The following is a 5,487-nucleotide window of genomic DNA, read 5'->3' as shown; positions in this document are numbered from 1 at the left end:
ATTCGCGACAAACCATAAGAGACTCTTAATCTCAGGAAACAAACTGAGGGTTGCTGGAGTTGTGGGGGATGGGAGGGATGGGGTGGCTGGGTGATAGACATTGGGGAAGGTATGTGTATGGTGAGTGCTGTGAATTGTGTAAGACTGATGAATCACAGACCTGTACCCCTGAAACAAATAATACATTATATGTTAATAAAGAAAAAGAAACACTTAAAAAAAAAAAGATATTTGCAGACATGCAAGGTCTCAAAATGTCACTTCCCACACCCTCTTTCCCAAGAAACTATTGGAATAGGTGCTCCACAAAAAGGATGGAGTAAATCAAGAAAAAAGTGACCCCAGGGGAATCCCTAGGAAGACTGATCCCAGAAGATCATCCCAGGATCAGTGGCGAACTTCCTGAGAAGCTCCTAAAGCTGAAGCTCCACGTTCCTGCACGTCCTGTGAGTGCTGGCACTTGTAGAGGGTTCTAGGTGGGCAGGAGAAGCCAAGTTGTAATCAGAAAGCATTTCTGCTAGATTGCCTGATGAGATCTCAGAAGAAAAGGTCCTGAGTCTCCAGGGGATTCGAAGCTCTAGGAATTTATTGGTTTATCTTATCAAGCTAAATAAATTATACCTAATTTTATATTCTTTTTTTTTAAGGGCTCCCAGACTGTATAAACTTTAAAACTTTAAACCCTACAAAATCCAGCTCTTTCCCGCCCAGAATGATAACTGTTCACCAGGTGTAAACTCCTGATCCTTCCGGGTCGGCCCGAGATGCAGAGCTGCCTTGCAAGAGAGCATCGTTCCCTGAGGCAGCCCCCACACTGTGACTGAGCCAGGCAGGGTCTAAGGGCCCGAGCATTTCAGCCAGGCTTGGGACACTCTGATGGGCAACGCTTTGCTCCAAAGCTCCCTGCCAGGCTGGGGGCCTCATTGAAGTTCCTTTTCCCTCTGCCCAATCCTGCTTCCACCCACTTTCTTTCCCAGCTGTTGATCCCTAATAAATACCTCTGTCTCCCCGTCCACCTCCAGAGATACCCAACTGAGACACCTGATGTGTGTGAACATTTTGGGAAGATATTTATTTTTTTTTTATTTCTTTATTTTTTTAAAGATTTTATTTATTTATTTGACAGAGAAAGACACAGCGAGAGAGGGAACACAAGCAGGGGGAGTAGGAGAGGGAGAAGCAGGCCTCCCGCAGAGCAGGGAGCCCGATGTGGGGCTCGATCCCAGGACCCTGAGATCATGACCTGAGCCGAAGGCAGACGCTTAACCGACTGAGCCACCCAGGCGCCCCATTGGGAAGACATTTAGATAACTGGTGGAGAGTGGAATTCATAAAAACTAAGCAAGTGACAAAACAGGACAATTATTAACTCTGGGGAAAACAAACAGCTGTACAAGAAAGGAAAAATGGGGGCGCCTGGGTGGCTCAGTCGATGCAGCATCCGACTCTTGGTTTCAGCTCAGGTCATGATCTCGGGAGTTGTGGGGCAGAGGCCCTCCTCCCCCCATCAGGCTCTGTGCTCAGTGGGGCGTCTGCTTCATTCCCTCTCTCTCTCCCTCTCCCTCTGCCCCTCCCCCCACTTGTACCCTCTCTCTCAAATAAATAAATCTAAAAAAATAAAAAAGGAAAAGTAATCATAGCTTACATATAATAATGTGCACAATGACTACTGAACCAACCAAAATTGTGTTGGGCAGTTTGGGGAAGCAGATTATGTGTATGGGGGGGCAGGTGGCAGGGAAAGAGTTAAAACTTTATCTTTCTCAGTAGAAAATCAAGAGATAGTGCTTAAAATTGAAACATCAAGAAGTGGCAAAACAAGCATGCTACTTAGAGATGATGGAGATAAATGTAAAATACAGTCAGCTGAAAGAATTGAAAATGGTGTCTCTGGAAAAGTGGAAATGGGGGAAGAGGGTGATGGACAGCCTTCTGTTTTCATAGAAAACCTTATAATACTCATTATTTCTTTAAATCATGTATATGTATAACTTTCATTAAAAAAAAGAATCTCGGGGTGCCTGGGTGGCTCAGTCGTTAAGCGTCTGCCTTCCACTCAGGTCATGATCCCAGGGTCCTGGGATAGAACCCCGCAGCGGGCTCCCTGCTCAGCAGGATGCCTGCTTCTCCCTCTCCCACTCCCCCTGCTTGTGGTTCCCTCTCTCTCTGTGTCTCTGTCAAATAAATAAATAACATCTTTAAAAAAAAAATACATTTCTTAAAAAAAAAAAAAAAGAATCTCCCTATCTCCTGTTTCCCTCTCTTCATCAGCCTAATGGGGCCATTGTGGGACTATCCCAGGATCCCAAAGGACCTTGTAGACCATATTAAGGCATTCACTTTAAAAATATATATATATTTCTTTCTTTGAGAGAGAGAGAGAGAGCAAGCACGGCGGGGGGGGGGGGGCAGCAGAGGGAGAGGGAGAGAGAATCTCCAGCAGCTCCCGCTGAGAATGGAGCCTGGCATGGGGCTCAATCTCATGACTCTGAGATCACGACCTGAGCAGAAATCAAGATTCGGATGCTCAGCTGACTGAGCCACAAAGGTCCTTCCAGGCATTTACTCTTTATGCAGAAGACAATGAGGAGCCAGCCAAGAAAGATAAGATCAGATATGCTGGTAGGTCTGAGACTCAGAAAAAATTACGAAAAGCCGCAAGCCCCTTACTTGGGACACGTGGACCCTTGCTCAACAAAAAGTGACCTCATCCTACCTCCCCAGGGCTTCTCCAGTAATTTCCTATGGTCGTTTTACAGAATGGGGTATGACTAGCACTATCCTAGGGATAATTTTAATGATGTGTGAGCACAATTTTTTTTCAGTCCATAAGAAGTTTATTACGCCTTCAAGGTACTATAATGTAGGGGCGCCTGGGTGGCTCAGTCAGTTAAGCATCTGCCATCAGCTCAGGTCATGATCCCAGAGTCCTGGGATGGAGCCCCACATCAGGCTCCCTGCCTTCTTCTCCTGCCTCTGCCCTTCATCCCACCTTGTGTGCTCTCTCTCTCTGCTCTCTTTCAAATAAATAAATAAAAGCTTTTAAAAAATACTATAATGTAGACTTTTCTCCCAGAGAAGGGTCTTTCCTATGCAGGAAACCATTATCCAGATGAGTGGCTCATTTATCATTTTCATAGGCAGCTGAATTCTTCCTGTTGGATTTCTCAAACTCCTGGGTCCCCCATGTGTAGACCGGATAAAACACTACAAATGGCACAATGTGAAGAATGCACGCCCGTGAGCGGAGCAGCATGTTGGGGATGCCCTGGCTGAAGCAGCGCCAGAAGATGTGTCGCTCAGAGGGCGACAAGCTGTAGGTGATCACATGCCACATCCGTGTCAGATTCCCAGACTCGCGTCCCATGGTCGTGGCAGCCCCTCACTTGCAGGAACCATCAGTCTCCCCATGATCAAATATGTTTTAAATAGTTACAATTTTAGGGGCACCTGGCTGGCTCAGTCCACAGAGCATGCGACTCTTAGGGTTGAGTTTGAGCCCCATGTTGGGTGTAGAGATTACTTAAAAAATAAATAAGTTTTGTTTAAAGTTACATATTTATTTCAGTTGGCATTCAAAAAAAAAATAAAACGTGCATATTAAACCCATGACTCCATGGCCATTATTGCTTAGGACTAACTTCATGAGGTTGATACTCCATTGACTAAAATTTGGGACCTTGTGGGGCACCTGGGTGGCTCAGTCAGTTAAGCTGCCTACTCTTGATTTCAGGTCAGGTCATGATCTCAGGATCCAGAGATGGAGACCTGGCTCCAGTTCCATTCTCTGGCTCCCACTGGTGGGGAGTTGGCTTGAGGATTCTCTCTCTCCCTCTGCCCCTCCCCTTGCTCACCCTTGCCGGCGTTCTCTCTCTCTCAAATAAATAAATCTTTAAAAATAAAATAAAATAAAATTTGGGATCTCCTGCTCAAGCCAAACTCACCAAATACCATGAGAATCCCTCCACATCTTTATATACATAGCTCTCCTGCCTGGAATGCCCTTCCTACCCCTGCTTTGGAAATTCTTACAGATAATTCAAAGTCCCAGTTGAATCCCCCCTCAGCAAAGTGGTCTTCAATTAGGGCAGGAGATTGGCACAGTGGTTAAAAGCCAAGGTTTATCAAAAGTAAAGTTTGGACTTTGGGTGATAATAATGTGTCAGTGTGGGTTCATTAATTTTAACAAACGCACCACTGTGGTGTGGGATGTTGACAGTGGGGGTGCATGTGTGTGGGGTGCTTACACAGACGCTCTGCACCTTTCGCTCAATTTTCTGTGAACTAAAACTGTTCTTTTTAAAAATAATAATAATAATTTAAAAGCCAAGGCTCAGAAATTCAATCGTTAGCTAGCTGTGTGACTTTGGACAAGTTATTTGACCTCTCCGAACTTCAAATTCCCCATCTGTTAAATAGCCTACCCTTAGACGGCTGTGGTGAGAAGTCAGTGTCGTCATGCATATAAAAGTACTCCGTAAATGCACAGCATACAGTAAGCCCTCCTTAAATGTTACCTGTTATTTTCATGAGAATAGGGAGCCACGAATTTGAAAAGACTTTCTCTACTTATTTTAATTATTCATTTTTGTGTGTCCTTCACATAGCAGGAGCTTCGGAAAAGCTGGTGGGTTACTGGGGGCATTGCTGCCTTTGGGAAGGATCGTTCTCACCCACACAAGCTACTAGGTGAGCATGATGGGGGCAGATGCGGGGTGTCCACACCCACGTCCCACGCAGTCCTGAGCAGGATTCACAGTGGCCGAAAGAAGGACTGTCAGGGCGACCTCAACCCCATTTCCAGAACCCGGTTCGGGAGGGGCGGGATCTCGAAAGCCGGTCTCCCCGACGGCGGCCCGCCCCTTGGTCGCCAAGGTCCGTTTCCCCAGCCCTGAGGAGTCCCCGGGTGCTAGGCAGGCGCTGCTTCCTGCGGCCACACGGTGGCGACGCAGAGCCGAGCTCCCCATACCCGGGAGGCGCTGGAGAGGCAGCGCCCCATCAGTTGGGCCTCCTGGGCCCTGCTCCCCACCCCTGCCAGCACAGGGCGTGGCATCCATGGTGAGAGAGCCGCTGGGCCGGAGCTCACCTCAATACCTCCCGTTTGCCCTGGATTCCAGATCCTGGGTCGGACATCCCCAGCTCACGTGACTCGCCCTCCAGCCGGACCAGCGCTCCGCGGGCCGCCCCGCCTCGTTGCCATCCCGCGCAGCGCACCTGGCGGGTACCGGGCCAACCCTTGCTCAGACTCGGGCTCCGAGTCGCGGGGCCCAACTGCGCCCGCTGGAGGAAAGGAGGTGGGCGTGGCTCGATCTCTGAGGCCCTCACTGGCCTGACCCCGGGCCTTCCCATCCTCTGCTTCCGCCTCCGGGCCTGCATCTTCCCCGAGCTTCTCAGAACGCCCTCCTAGCCAACCTTCCGAATGGGGGCCCTAGGGGCAGATAGGGACAGGGACACCCTTGCAGGCCCAGAGAACCGGACGGAGCACGC

At 48.6% G+C, this 5,487-nt stretch overlaps 1 pseudogene; it reads right to left on the bottom strand.

Annotated features, from left to right (window-relative positions):
* Nucleotides 1–2,448: 2,448 nt before the first annotated feature.
* On the bottom strand, nucleotides 2,449–5,487 carry LOC118533912 (cytochrome b-c1 complex subunit 8 pseudogene; annotated as a pseudogene).

Source organism: Halichoerus grypus, chromosome 5 (genome assembly GCF_964656455.1).
Source record: "Halichoerus grypus chromosome 5, mHalGry1.hap1.1, whole genome shotgun sequence".
NCBI classification, from domain to species: Eukaryota; Metazoa; Chordata; class Mammalia; order Carnivora; family Phocidae; genus Halichoerus; species Halichoerus grypus.
This window is presented reverse-complemented; position numbering and strand designations above follow the sequence as displayed.